This window comes from Cibotium barometz, chromosome 31, assembly GCF_041138505.1.
Source record: "Cibotium barometz isolate CiBa-2024 chromosome 31, ASM4113850v1, whole genome shotgun sequence".
In the NCBI taxonomy this organism is placed as follows: domain Eukaryota; kingdom Viridiplantae; phylum Streptophyta; class Polypodiopsida; order Cyatheales; family Cibotiaceae; genus Cibotium; species Cibotium barometz.
Window position 1 is genome coordinate 29,212,414 of NC_141076.1, and position 16,321 is coordinate 29,228,734.

The following is a 16,321-nucleotide window of genomic DNA, read 5'->3' on the forward strand; positions in this document are numbered from 1 at the left end:
GGAGTTATAAACCTAAGAGGTCTCTGCTAAGCTCATGATCAATAATGTTACCCGCCATGTTATGCAATGCAAGTGGTGTTTGTTGCGCCCTGCAACTTAGAGGTGGCAGAAAGCATCGGCAACCCACTCCGCACATTGTGAGCACCACCTTAGTATTACACGTGTGAAGGTGGTGAACTGTAACCACCAAGGATCTGTTACCAAGAACAAGAAGACTTAGTGTAAAAGGGAAACCGGTCACTATGTACGATGACAAGAGGATAGTGCTCTGATAGGAAGGAATAGAGATAGATATTGAGATAGATGAAGAGTGCTATTGTTGTATGGTCTCAACTGTAGTTAACAATTGTATTATGGAACTAGAGAGTGTGATTGCACTCAAGGAATGCTAGCAATTATGGGCAATTGCTTTATAATGATCTGTTATATTTCTGGAATGTAATTAAGAGCAAGCTAACCATCTCATTGTTGTTTTGAGTGTCTTTTATGTCTAAGTCTATTGTATCACTGTTATGCTAAATATAATGTGTGTTCATGAGAAAGTGTGTGAGATGTTTAGTGGAGTGTGCAGAGAACCATGCAGGAAAAAGCCTCAGAAGAAATCAAGTGGGCCCAGAATCTAGAATCTTGAAGAAGAGATTCAGGAGATCTAGGACGATTGGGTGCAAAAGCAAAAGGAGAACTAGGAAAACAATGCAGCAAAGGTGAGCCGCCCGAACAAATTACAGGAGGTAAATCTAGGGGATGGAAAAGAAGAAAAGCATGTAAAGATCAACCTTGAACTGGAAGATGAATTCAAACAGAAGTTGGTATCCTGAATACCATGATGTCTTCGCTTGGTCATCTAAAGACATGGAGGGCATTGACCCTAAATTCTTCCAGCACAACATCAACTTGAAAGAAGGAGTTATACCTGTCCAGGCAACAGAGGTACAGAATGAACCTAAATTATGCAAAACAAGTGAAAGAAGAGATTGAAAGATTATTGAGAGTGGGTTTCATAGTACCAGTAGAAAAGGCTGCCTGGATATCCTTGATTGTGGTAGTTCTTAGAAAGAATATGAAAATCCAGATTTATGTAGACTATCGCAAGCTGAATGCTGCAACTAATTCAGATCCTTTTCTACTCCCTTTCAATGAACTCCTTGCTGGATGAGGTAGCCGGAAAGGAGATGTACTCTTTATGAGATGACTTCAAAAGATATAACCAGGTGAAGATGGCTCCAGAGAGAGAGAAGACCACATTTATGGCAACTGTCATGATGTTTAGATTAAAAAATACACCTACTATCTTCCAAAGAACGGTGCAGGAGATTTTCTATGACTATCTGATAGACTTCACATGAAAGAATTTGTAGATGATTTTAGTGTGTCCGGAGATAAAGCGAAGCACATCTACCATTGCAGTGGTGCAGAGATACAAGGCTGAAGTTGAATCCGACCAAGTGTGCTTTTGTAGTAAAATCTAGAACTTTGTTTTAGGACACATTGTGTTAGCCCAAGGATTAGCTATAGATCTGGCTAAGGCGGAGGCCATATCCAAAATGTATGCTCCCCAGAATATGAAGTAACTTTCAAGATTCCTTGGCAAGGTGAAGTGGCATGCAAGATTTTTGAAGTATCTAGCTTATATAGCATACCCATTATATTCACTGACCAAGAAGGATATAAAGTATGAATGAAGTCCAGAGTGTCAAAAGCCATTTCACTAGCTGAAAAGCATGGTATCATCCACAACAATAATGACCAATCTGGAATGGAATCTAATGTTCCATGTTTATATAGACGCTTTAGACAAAGCAGTGGGCACCGTACTAATGCACGAAAAACAGAAAGGTTATATGCAGCCCATCCATTATGCCAACAAAGCCCTTATAAGGGTGGAAAGAAACTATAGCACAATAGAACAATAAGCTCTTTTGATGATCTATGTTGTAAACAAGTTTCGACACTATCAACAAATTTGTTTTCCATGTAGACCATCAAGCTCTCATTTACCTAGTAAACAAAGCTTTTCTAGTAGGCAAGATGATAGCAAGATGGATGCTTCTACTACAAGAATTTGAGTTCACTATTCAACACACCCGGAAAAGAAAGTGCAGTGGCACATTTTTTTATCCAGACTAGATTTCAAAGAACCTGCTTTGGAGGACGTGGAAGATCAACTCCCAAACACCAACTTATTCTTAGTGGGGCAGCTGAAGTGGAAGAGAATTGGTATTATGACGATGTAGTTTCTGGAAGATGGGGCATTTCTGGAAGGGTACATTGCTGACAGAAACCAGAGAATTGCCTTAAGAAGCAGAACTTTCACTATGATTATAGGGCAACTCTACAAAAGAGGCATAGACTAGATTTTACGTAGATGTGTTTCGGATCATGAACATCAAGCCGTGTTAAGAGAAGCACACTGTGGGATCACGGGAGAACACATGGGCGGAGAAATAACAACCCTTTTTTTTTTCAAGCAGGCCTATGGTGGCCTACTGTCATAAATGATGCTAACAAAACGAAGCAAAGAACTGTGATATCTGTCAGCAAATGGGTCAACCCGAAAATGCAGATAGATTTCCCATCTCGCCTATACTGTCTCTATCTCCATTCATGAAATGGGGATTGGATTTTGTTGGACCAATCAAACTGCCTACAAAAAGTAGTAGATGTGAGTACATCATTGAGGCTACCGATTATTTCACCAAGTGGCCAAAAGCTAGATCTGTAAAGAGCAACTCCGCAGAAGAAGTGGTGAAGTTCCTCTTCAAAGATATCATTGCTAGGCATGCCTGTAGAAACAGTCAGTGAGACCAGGGGACACATTTCATGAACAAGGCGATGAAAGGGCTGATGGAGAGATACATGATCAATCACAAGAAGTCCTCACCCTACTACCCACAGTGCAATGCCCAAGCGGAATCAACCAACAAGGTTCTAACCAAATTCTCAAGAAAATTGTAAATGCAACAAAAACGATTGGGACCAGAAGTTGGATGCAAACCTATGGGCATTTCGCACATCCTACAAAGTCTCAACTAGGCAAACATCATTCAAATTGGTCTATGGGTTGGAAGCAATTATGCTGGTACCTAGTCTAAGAGTGGCCATTCAAGAAAAACTGCCAATGGAAGAATATTGGGAGATCAAAATACATGAACACTTAGCCTTAGAGGAAGAAAGGAAAATTAGCTTGCTAAGGGTGGAGATAGTACAACGAAGAAGAAAGGCTTGGACTGATAGGCATCTCAAGCACATGATTTTTGAGAAAGGAGATCTTGTATTGGTCTGCAATTCCAAGCTAGGACCTCACCTCAGAAAATTTAAAATTTGGTGGATTGGACCATTTATAGTGAAGGAGCAAATCAGCCAAAATGCCTTCACCTTAGAAAACTTGGATGGTACACCCTTTCCAAAAATAGTGAACGGCTTCAGGATGAGAAAATATAAAGGCCACCCGGAAGAAGTAGAAGCAGGAGAGTAGGAGCCGGTTCGGAGCATTTATTGTGCCATGATCTCAATAGTAGAAGTGGATGCAAAAAATTCAAAAGACCATGAAGTCCCAAAAGGATGGCCAGTCCACAAACAAGGGTGGACAGACTGCAAAACCTCAGAACCAATCAAACCCACGACAATAAAAAAGCAAGGGACCAAGGGGGCGCCAGCTCGATCCACGTCAATATCTCAAAAGGCCACGATGTCGACATGAGCAACTTCTTGGAGGACAGGTGTCACATCATCATTAAGACCCCACTAGCCCCCAACGGTAAGACGGGAAGACAACAAAAACGCTTTAATACCATTAAGCCGAGGCGCTGGCCTTGAATTGTATCAAGGGTCACATCACATCAAAAAGCGGGAAGCTGAAAACGACAATACCCCAAAAAAGGAAACAAAAAGAAGAAAACATTGCAAAGAAAAGAACACAAGGATCCTAAAAATGCACATTCGCAATCTACTCTCTTGCTCACATCTCTTGCACCCATCAGCTACACCCTCTCTGAAAACATCACCATGCCGAAGATCAACATGCCCTAGGGGTCAGATAAAAAGCCTAAGAAAAGCCTCTACATGCCCATGATTGTCCCCGATATGAGGAGAAAGGAGCATCAAGAGTGGGCAAGGAAGTGTGGATGGGGAAAAACTAATAAATTCGTTTCTGGAGACGAATAGAGTTCGCATAGAGGGGAAGGAGCCCATAAAAGTTTTGGAGCTCACAGTGCATCACGCACTAGGATATGATGGAAACAAATCAGAAACCAAGGGTTAAAGAAGAAATCCCTAAAACTGGGAACATGCATCAGATAAAGGATGTGGCAGATGAAACCCAGTGGGAGCAGTTCATGTTCTGCAGAACATCGTGTTTATGGGGGTAAGATGGAGGACATGTCAAACAAAAACTATAGACTACTTAGAGTAGCAGAAGTAGGGCAAAAAATAAACTGGGCCACCATTTACAAGGAAAATTTGGCAAAGAGGATGATCCATCTGGGCCAAGGAGAAACAACTCACAGTGGTACATGTGCACTTACAAGCAATCGCTCAGGCCGCTAGGTCTGTGGATCGCATGTCAAACACCAGCACAAGGAGGTCGGAGGATCCTCAAAAGCTACAAAGGTCACCTTTTGAGCATGACATTGATGATGAAGAGGAATGACAAAAGATTGCTCAGAGAGCCCAGCAACAATAAGAGGAAGCACAGGGTAGATGAATAAATGTTGCTTGACTAGGAAGAAGTCAAGAAACAAAGAGTAGAAGAGAAGGGAGGAGACACAAAAACAAGAAGCCGTGGAGGAGGAGGAAAGGAAGAAGAAGCTAGAAGAAGAAGAAAAGAAGAAGGAGGTAGAAAAGAAGAAGAAGGTAGAAGAAGACAAGAGAAGGAAGGACAAAGAAGAGAGGAAAAGGAAGGACAAAGAAGAAGAAGAAAAGAAGGAGGAGGTAGAAAAGAAGAAGAAGGTAGAAGAAGACAAGAGAAGGAAGGACAAAGAAGAGAAGAAAAGGAAAGAAGGAGAACAACAGAGGAAGAAAGAGGAAGCCCAAAAGGGGAAACAACCCATAAGGACAGAAGCGGTGATACCAATAGAAATACAGCCTTGGGTGGCAAATCTGGCAACAGAAGGTGAAGGAAAGACCAAGCTAGAATTTCAAGCTACTCGAAGAATTGGAAGCAGGACTTCCTAGCCAGCAACTGCACATAAACAAAGGGCTAATGTATGTAGCCCAGATAATTCTCTCACGAGCCTTCTTGTCTATGGAATAGTATGAGAAGAAGTCTCGGACACAATCAATGACATGTGTTCCTGAAATCACAAACAACATGGGATGCTAGTAAATGCCACGGCCAAAGCCAAAGAATTGGAGAGCAAAGCTCAGATGATGGCACAACAGACAAGGAGACACAAAAAAAAATTGCCATGGTAGAGAGGACCCTAGTGCAACAAAAGGACCTGAGTGAGGGGAAGATCAGAACCCTCATCAGCGAAAGGCACTTGCTTCAAGATCAAGTGGAGAGACTACGTGCTGAATTAGCTGAAGCAAGGAAAGCAGCAAAGGTCTGGACAGACACCATCCAAGGGCTAAAGGATGAATTGATGGATAGCACAACGCCGTTGGCAGTCACCCAAACTAAAGTCCAAGCCCTAAAACACCATGAAGAAGAGGAAGTTTTGTGCCTCTTACTAGACACCAAAGTAATAGTGCTAAATACAACAAAGGCCAGACTTAGTAAGCTGTGGGATCAGGCTCTGTAAGCCCTAATAGAGATTCATGAATAGATAGCGTGCAAGACGCAACATGTCATTCATGACTTGGATAAAGATGATGATGCGGATAAGGAGTCACAACCTCAACAGCAATAGCAACAGCAACAGCCAGCAGGCCAACAATCCCCCAAAACAAGTATCTCAAGAAAAGGAAAGCAAGTAGATAATGAAGACCATGATTTGGCACAAACTCTGAAGGCCATCACTTGGAAGGCAAAACACAAGAAGTTGGTGGAAAGAAATAAGGTGTTATAGTAGGAATCGCAAGACGCCACACCCTCCAAAGAATATGCAGATATACTGAGAGAAGCCCTCCAAGAAAGAGATAAGGCCAAGGATCTGGCAGAGGATTATAAGCAAAGGCTCGAAAAAAGTATAAAATTTGAACTGGACACCATCATTGAGCTGAACGCGCTGGAATTAGAGTTGCAGTACTGTATGGAAAAGGAGAATCAGCTCAGAGAAGGACCCGAAGAGTGGGAAAGTTACAAGACTGCTCTCCAGATTCAAATAGAGGAGGTAAGGTAGATGGCAGAGAAGGTGCAACAAATGCAAAAGACAAGGCTACAATGGAAAACAAAGCTAAGGGAAGCAAAGGAGGAAGTGGCCAGACTTCAAGAAAAACTTGCTAAAGTAAAGGCCGATGCTGAACTAGCCACTACAAATACAACAGTGCTATCACCCGGAGTACCCAAAAAAGAAAGAGGGGAGCTAGTGGTGAAGGTCTGTCGATGCAAACAAAGCCTTGCATAAAGAGAATGAGAAACTCAAAGACCGGCTGATTAACAGCTCAACAACTCCGAGGGCCAGCTTGGACAACCTTTTCTTTTTGAAGCTTCTCATGTAATGTTCTCGGAGCCATTAAGAGCTAACAAGGAACTACCACCATACTTCCAGAATGCAGGCAAGATCAAGTCAATACTTGCCAAGGAAAACTCTTCCCCCAGACACCCATGCTTGCAATTCTTGTTCTCATCACAGACATAGGAGGAAAGAAGGATGCTCCCACCTAGAATGCAACCACCCACAAATATCAATGTCTAGAAGTGGAGCAATGGAGACCGGAAAGCAAAAAAAGAGAAAAGATCACCTACAGATGATCCAGCACAGTATGAAGAAGCTGCACAGGTTAAGTGGAGACCCATACCAATGGTAGAAAAGAAAATTTTAGGTCAAGCCCCACTCAGAGCAGTGATAAGACTTTTTGATCAAAATACACCACAGACCAATAGTAGAGGTCTGGGATGCATAGAAGAGCAGGCAAAAAAACTAAAGAGGATGTAGAAGCTTGCAACCTACTCAGATGACATATACATTCCGGACCATACTCCATGGGAAATGTTCATAATGTTCAAATAGAAGTTTGTCAGGGGGGAGACTGGTTCAAGAGTAGAAGCTCAAGCACCGGGCATGCCAAGTGTTGCGCTCTATAGCTCTGAGGTGGCAGAAAGTGCTGGCAACCCACTCCACACGTTGTGAGCACTACCTCGGTATCACACGTGTGAAGGTGGCTAACTTAAACCACCAAGGATACGAACAAAAAGACTTAGTGTAAAAGGGCAACCGGTCACTATGTACGATAACGAGAGGATAGTGCTCTGATAGTAGGCAGGAATACAGTTAGATACTGAGATAGATGAAGAGTCCTATTGTTGTATGCTCTCAATTGTAGTTGACAGTTGTGTTGTGGAACTAGAGAGTGTGATTACACTCAGGGAATGCTAGCACCTCTGGTCTACAATGATCCATCATATTTCTACAATGTAACTAAGAGCAAGCTTGCCATCTCATTGTTGTTCTGAGTGTCTTCTATGTCTAAGTCTGTTGTATCACTGTTATGCTAAATATGATGTGTGTTCATGAGAAAGTGTGTGAGATGTTTAGTGGAGTGTGCAGAGAGTGAACTGAGAGAGTGAGAGTGAAGGTTATGGAGTTATGTTTAGCGTGACCCTATGACAATATGGGAGTTAGTGTTTATACCCAGAAACTCTGGTGGGTGATTATACGTCTCCCACGGCATTGCTTGACGAGTCTGTTACCATAGACTATTGTCTTGCCTTTCCGCTGCTGTGAAGGAAAATAGTGAGAAACAGTGTGGAAGCAAGTAGTCTGATTAAACCAATTATATACTATTTATAGCTCAAGTTGTGAGCGTTCTCACTGCTTCCCATGCTAATTTTTTACTTTCCCCATGTAAAGTTTTTTGTTTCATCTTTTTAATATACTTTTCTTTTGTCCGTATATGAATACTCTATTATTATTATTGTTTTTCTAGTGTGCAGGAGCTACTTTTTGTATTCTTAATACAAACATTCATTCTATCCATAAAACTTTTGTGTTCTTAATACAAAAATTTATTCTGTCCATACAAACTTTTTGCTTTTCTAATAAAAAATGTTAGTTTTGCATTATCTTTTTTGTATGCTTTTCTTTTGTCTGTGTGAATACTCTATTATTCTTTTCTTTTTCTAGCATCAGAACTACTTTTTACATTGTTAATATAAACATTCATTCTGTCTATACAAACTTTTTACTTTTTCAATAAAAATGTTTCTTGTGCCATGTTTTTTATATGCTTTTCTTTTGTCCATGTGAATACTCTATTATTGTTTTCTTTTTTCTAGCACCAGAGCTACTTTTTGCATTCTTAATACAAACATTCATTCTATCCAACCTTCTTCTTTTTTGATAAAAAATGTTGTTTTTTGTGCCATAATTTTTGTATACCTTTCCTTTGTTCGGAGCTACTTTTTGTATTCTTAATATAAACACTCATTATATACATACAATTTTTTTATTTTTTGATAAAAATATTATTTTTGACTTTAAATTGTAATGTTTTAGATTTCATGACCTATGCTTTCTTAAAATTACAAATTCTTAGTACGTTTGAAAGTCATGAATAGATTACATGTAATAGTTATATTACAAAGCTTTATTGCAAAAGAAAGACTAAAATAATTAGTGTTAGTACATTATCAATTACATCAATCCACAATCTCTAAGATGTGGGGGTAGTACATTGTGTTTAGGTGAAGGAGTGCCTAAATCTGCTCCTCAACTTCTTACCATCTAACTTTAAATCTAACTTAAAATAAATCCCTTGTCTAAGGAAGGCTAATGGCCAATGGCCTTTCACAGTTAGTGTAATTATTTCATACTCACCCCAAAGAATGTCCAGTTCCATCATTTTACAGAATCACCACATATATCTTGGTCCATGGTGATCCATTTTCCTGTCACAAGTCTCCGCCTCTTGTAGACAAATTGCATACATAATGTTTGTTCTCGTCGCGGCACAATAAAGTACCCATTCATCACATAATAAAAATTTATAATGTTGTAATTACTTAAAAATAGAGGTTACAATCACACCAACTAACTTATTACTAGAATGTAACAAAAGATTTTGAAACTTGACAGTCAACTATGCCATCTTGATAGGTTGTCTTTGTACCCATTGCTCACCCAAGAGATGTTTCATTCAGTCTTCTGTTGGACTCTTGCACAACTATATGCAATCTTTGTTTTCTTCAATTCTTTACAAATCACAAATAAGTGAATAAAATAACCAAAGGGAATAAACCAACTAAGATGAATGCATTTTAGCCTCTATTTGGTTTCATTGAAGCTTGCATATCATTTACAAGTCTCACCTTGCAAGCTGTAAATCACATCTATATAGGTTATGGCCATTGGACACTTAACAGTAATGGGAGTGACATGGTCTATAAGGGAGCATACTTAATATTCCTTGATGGCACAACGTACAAGGAATCATAGAAAAATATCTGTTGTGATGGTAAGAAGCTAACATTCTCTCCCTCATAGAACAAAGTTTCAATTTCAGCATGGAAAACATTTAGCTTTCTACTTGAGCGCTTTACAAATTGTCATTCTTTAACCATTGATGGATATAATGCGAAAAGACATACTAGACATAGCATATCTTCATCTAAAAAATGTAAATATAAAAACAATGTGCTAATTAATTAGAAAATCAACTTCTTATCACTAGGCTTGTGTTTTGCAATTCGATTATTTGGACACAAGGAGATTTCTTCATGCATATACACATGTTAGATCAATACCTCTTTTGTTGTATTCCCACCAATATTTCTACTTCTAAACTTTATTATTCTACCTTTCCAATGCCTTGTTCAGTCCCCTTCATCTTTTATCTTCACTTTGAAAAAGCCTTGACGTGCTAGGCTACATTAATACCCATTCAAATTTGTTGCATGTGTCATTAATCCATCTTTTCTGATCATCTCTTCTATTTTGGACCGCAACTTATAACCTTTCATCTTTCTAGCATATGTACATCCAAAAGAAAAACAGTGATCTTTTTCCCATTTTAAAAAATATGCATATAATGGACATTACATAAAAATTTAAGACTAAGAATCAAAGAATAAATAGAATGTAAAATGTGTTACTGTATAGCTCTTTAAAGAAGATGTTGATAAATTAAGCATATACTTAAACCTATAGCAACAAACATGCAAAGAGAAACATCATGGAAAATTATCAAAAAAGTAAAACCTTCAGACAAAAAAAAAAACACTAAAGACTGATTATTATCTACTCTAAAAAAATTCCTACAAACATTATGGAAGATTAATCTCCAAATCTAAAGTCTAAACTTAATTAAAAATTGAAAGAGTGATTATTACCTACTGTAAAAAAATCCTACAAATAGAATGAAATTTAACGTCCAAATCTAAAGTCTAAACTTAATTAAAAACCTAAAGAGTGATTATTACCTACTCTGAAAAAATTCTAAGTAACAAAACTTTTGGGCACCAAAACATAGAAAGCTTAAACATAAGACACAAAATCAATAACTTGGATCTTAAAAAACTAATCAAATAATGACATAAACACAAGAATCATAAGAATTGAAGGCTACTAGGCTAAGTAACATACCTTTAAATGTTTTCCTACAAAAGAAGGAGAAAGGAAAAAGCTATGGTAGAGTTAAATAAGGAGTAGGAATACTACTTATAAAGTAGAAAGTCAAGCTAATTAGAGGAATCAAGGCATGTGGCACATTGATATTGGCGCTTCAATTCACATCATCTGAGTGGTTTACAAGAGTTCACAATGTGAGTAGAGGTAATGTAGCGGTGTATACAATAGGTAGCATAGGAAACACTACAACAAAATGATAAAATACCAACATTTGTTATCGGATGGAATTTTACATAACATTAGTATAAGCACTGATATAAAGTGTCGATACGCAATGCTGGGGAGATAAAATATCCGCTATTCTCTCCTTGTCTCATCACCATGTCTCTGCTTACAAGTTTAAGGTATAACCCAAAACTTCATCATCTCCTTTGTCCTCTCCTTCATTCATCCTCTCCTTCCTTTATTCCCTCCTTCCTTCATCCTCTAATTCTTATCTATTTCCCCTTCTTTCATTCTCACGGTCTATCCAAGAAGCCTACAAAGTAAGGGCTCTAATTTTTTACTTAATATGCATGCTCTAGATCATGGTTAATCAAATAAGTATAGGTTAAGATTAAGAACACTAAACTTTTTTACTCTGTGTAGGCTCCTCCTTCTTGGTGCTCTCCGCTTTTGAGCAAGTACAATGTTTTATGCCTTTTCTATTTCTATTATTTTTGGTAAGATCATTTAATGCGTACTTCTAATACCCTTTCATACCAAATGATCACCATGACTCTTTCACATGTGTTAGTTTTTCACTCTTTGTCTCTATATAGTCATGTGAACATGTAGATAATTGCTCACACATTACAAGATCACTCATGTGAATTTGGGGTCTTTCCTCACACATGATTACTCACACATTACATGATCATTGGTTGACTCATTTTATTTTACTAGGACCCTCACACACACAATGCCTCACATGATCATGATTTCCTTTGATTTTATGTGTAAATTTTATTCTAGTTTAACTTGGCTCTCGCACAAGGTTTAGGAAACAATTAGTTCGACTTATCCTAGAGCTAGCACATATCCTTGTAAAATTGGTAGGAGAAGAAAACAAAGTTTAACAAAAAGAATGAATAAATTATGCACTTTTTTCCATGGCATAATGTTAAAACATTTCCAAGTATGAGAGATTTTTTAAAGGATGCTATTTGTGACCAAGGCCATCTACGAAGTGAATGTTCAAAAGATTCCTTTCTGAATTGGTATGTTATGAGGGGGGGTTTGGCGAGCATTTTTGGGTGAGTGATTTTTGGGAATCGAGCGAGTAGATTCCAAAAGATGCGCCCCTCCCCCAATACAGAGAGGGCCGAAGTAAGTTGGAGAGAGCAACATGATATACTTATTTGACACATCCTACAATTGAGGTTATTGGTTTGAACTGAGAATAAAACCAAGTTTTTTCACGTACACTTCCAATTACAGAAATTCGAAGCCCCCCTTGATGAAGAGAGAGGGGCGAAGCAAGTTGGAGAGATCAACATGGCATAATTACTTCGGTGGGAGTGAACACATAAACACATGTCAACATCACATCCTCTACATTGGGGTTATTGGTTCAAACTAAAAATAAAACTAAGTTAATTCACATACACCTTCCAAATACAAAAATGCAAAAACCAACATCTTTACTACTATGGGCATCGCTTGTTCTCCAGGGTGTAGGCACAAAGTAAGAGAACGGTGTTCGTACCCTTCCGTACTTCCTCTAGCAAGCCACGCTCAACGATTCATCAATAAAACCATGGACTCACAAAATTGCAATTAAGCCCACCACTTTGTCCTTAACTTGAGAAATAGCATCATCATTTCCAGAAAGTGGAAAGGATGTGAGACCTTTCCATGCTTGTGCACCATCTATGGTCTTTTGCTTGATCTCCACATTGGTGGTCTCCCTCTGGATACGCGCAGAGCAACAACTTCAATGCTAACATTTGATGAGGCCATTACAAACAAAAAGAAGGAGGGTTTAGGTTTTTTTACTCTACTAACAAGGCTTGGTGGCAATGGTGTATAACAAATTGCTAGGAGCTTGCCTCTATATTTATTAGAGTGGGAGAGGTTCAACAATCAAAATAAAAAACTATATTTATCTTTTTTAATGTTATTAATAAAGGTATCTTTCCTCGAATTTTAGCACCACAATTAAAAATGCATATTTTAAACTTGTTTGGGAAAGAGTGAGTATGTATTTGAAGGAGATAGACATTGCACAATAGAACCCTCTACAATGAGGTGACATACACAAACGTTACCCCAAAATATCGAAGGTCAACTGATTATCCTTGCATTCAAATGTCTAAATTAGGGTATGATCTCCTACGAGACAAGGTATTGTAAAGCTCAAGATCAGATAGGATAGGTTGGTGGATGAACATATTCTCGCTCTGGCTTGAGCCTACCACACATAAATAAATGAAGTACAAGTGCTTGCATGCAAGGTACGGCTTCTTCTTGGCGTCTCTATCTACAAAATCTAGATATGTACAAGACAGTTCATCTTTCACATGCACATCATATTTTCCCTCGTGTGCATCATCCTCGCGTGATTTGATCTTGAAAACTTCATACTTGTGTGTGCTCCATTCTCTGCACTTCTTTTGCCACCATAGCTTTCATTTTCAAAGTGGCCTTTATTTTCTTGGCTGGTTCCTTTGATATTGACATGTGGTACTTGACTCTTATGCCATTTTCAAAGTGGCCTTTATTTTCTTGGCTGCTTCCTTTGATATTGACATGTGGTACTTGACTCTTATGCCATTTGGCATGCTTGACCCACTAGCCTCTGTTAGTTATGGCGGATCTTTTGAAGTTGTAGTTGTAAAGAACCTTGAACCCCTCTGTTACGCGATGGGGTGGGCACAAAACCTTCTACATTCTTGCTCTCCACCTGGTATCCAACTTCCCACAATGAATATACCTCCTCGTTTGTGAGGTTTATTCCTATAGCAACTGGCCATATCTTAGGTGGTGGACTGGGCTTTGGGTTTATGTTGTTGTCCACCACAATACAATGAAGCACATGGTCAGGGCAAAACCACATCCATTGTCTAATGAGACCATTAGGGTGCTTTGCGAGATAGCCTTCAAAGGAAGGTGCAGGCACACCCTTAGCAGATTCGACTATGTGTTGCCCACACCTCTTACCCCCACGAGGCGTTCCGCTGCATGTGACCTTGTTGCTACCAATGCATGTCCTTCGAACTGCCCACATTGCTTCATTCACCTTGTGCCTCAATGACGTTGCCCTCTGTGACTTCTGCAGTTCTTTCTGGAGTTCTGCTTGTATCATGTTCTTTGAAATTGATCTTCCGTGGCCTCCCAGAATACTTGTGGTCTCTTACATGTGTGTTGTACTCTGGTCGATGCATGGCCTCATCTCATCAATATCAATTACCACCCTTGACGGTCTCTTATGACGTGTACTTTCTTTGTCTCACTAGTGAGAGGGGCAGGTGCCTTGTACATGGGTGTTCCTTCAGTTGCCTAATTAACTGTTCGGACTACTTGGGGCAGGGCATGCTTTTCTCCTTTTAGTTTCTCCAAGCTTGGGCCTCTCCCCTATGTGCTTGCCTTGAGTGTAAGAGACTGCCTTTGTGCTTTGCAAAATTGCATTCGCCATATCGGTAGTACATGCATCATAAAGAGAAATCTTGCGTCTATATCCTTCCCTTGCTAGCCAACTTCCATGCTTGCTTTCTGGTAGGTTTTTTCTTGGGGTATTTGGACCATCATTTCTTCTCTCTATCGTTTGTGATTGAACCCCAATGTGCTATGCGCACTTCCCACCACCAGATCAACCTAGAGTCCATTGCTGACAAATTCTTGTCCATCACATGACCACTGCGCCACCATCGACATATCAATTGAGCCTCCATTGATGCAGCTTCACTGGTAGGAGCCATGCGTCACTTCTCACACATTGCTTTGTGCTCACCTCGAGACGTAACACACATATACTTTGTTGTGTGGGTAACCATGCTTTTCTCCCAATGCAATAGGCAAGACCTCTCCCTATTTGTTAAGACGACATTTTTTTCACCATAAAACGCATGATGTCGAACTACATTCCCAGTTTGCCTGGGCCTCATCTGCCATGAAACCATAGAAATCTTTTCTCACAACCATGGTTGGCCATCACTTCGTTGATGCATTCCTAGAATAGACATTGGGCCTCCATATCCTTCTCTTTCATTTCACATGCCGCAATGGTGAGAAGATCATGCATGCTGCGTGAAAATGATAGTCATTTAAGAGGTTGTACAATTAGCTTGCTCTTACCACCTAAATACTCTACATTGGTAATTTTCTACCTTGGATCATATACATGACAAGCCATGGTCACCCAATCCGATGTTCATCGGCGGGTGTGGTCGAACTATATCCATGCATGTCACAGGTCGCCAGAGCCGGTCCGTCGCATTTGATTCACCAAATCCAACCTTGAAGCGGGTCCATTGGTGGACATCGTGAAAACATAGCACTTCTCACCTGAGGACCCTTGACCTAGGAGCCTGCTTTCGTGGAAGAAGTCGTAAGTGCAATCTTGCTTCAGCTTCAAAAGTGCATCTAAGCCAAAACTCTCCTTTGAAGGCCCTTGTGAGAATGCACACTCAACACTCAATTCTATTGCATATCTCAAGTGAACCATACAATGATATAGGATTTCTAGCCTTATCCCACTTTACATGTCATCATCCATGTGGCACTCCCTTTTCCACTTCTTTTGGTCAACACTCACACACCATACAATATTACATGTGGCATTCTTATCTTGCCACAATATCTTGCACCTCTAGGGTGCTTTCCCACATACACACAACACCACGATTACATCTCTCAACATGGTATCAGTGTTGACCAAAAGAGTGGAAAAGGGAGTGCCACATGGATGATGATGTGTAAAGTGGGATAAGGCTAGAAAGCCTATTTCATTGTATGGTTCATTTTTAAGATATGCAAGAGAGTTAAGTGTTGAGTGTGCAATCTCTCTCTCTCTCTCTCTCTCTCATGGAGTTTTTAGTGTGGTTTAACCCACCTTAATTATCTATGCTTAATCTTGTGTCTATCACCATGATCAATCCCATTTTAGGATTGTTAACATGGTATCAGAGCTTGGTGGGCTCTTGGTCATGGCGAATATTTATATATAGTTTTCTTGGTTATGAGTTCTTTGATTAAGCATTATTTTCAGTTATATGAAGAAAAAAAATGCACACTCATATTATCATTTGGATTTGCATTTGTGAGGATTTGAGAGAGATTTGGAGCTGTCATTCTCAAGTTTGAGAGGAGATTTGCAATGAGGAGGTCGCATAGAAGCTGCCCAAGAGTTGTAAATGGGATTTTTGCAACATGGGAAACTTGCTCATCATCATGGAAGCTGAAAATGGAGATTTCAGCAAGTATGAAGACTACGGAGTGTTCGGTGTCAACAAGGAAGCTGCCAATGAGACAAAGGTGTCTCAAGAAGGTTGGTTTTATGAAGTTTTGCCTCAAAGTTTTGGTTTTGAGCATGGAAAAATGCTCAATGTTGAAGGGTTTCTGGTTGTTGGGATATGTGGATCCCATGGCTCTTGCATTTGGGCAAAGGGCATGTT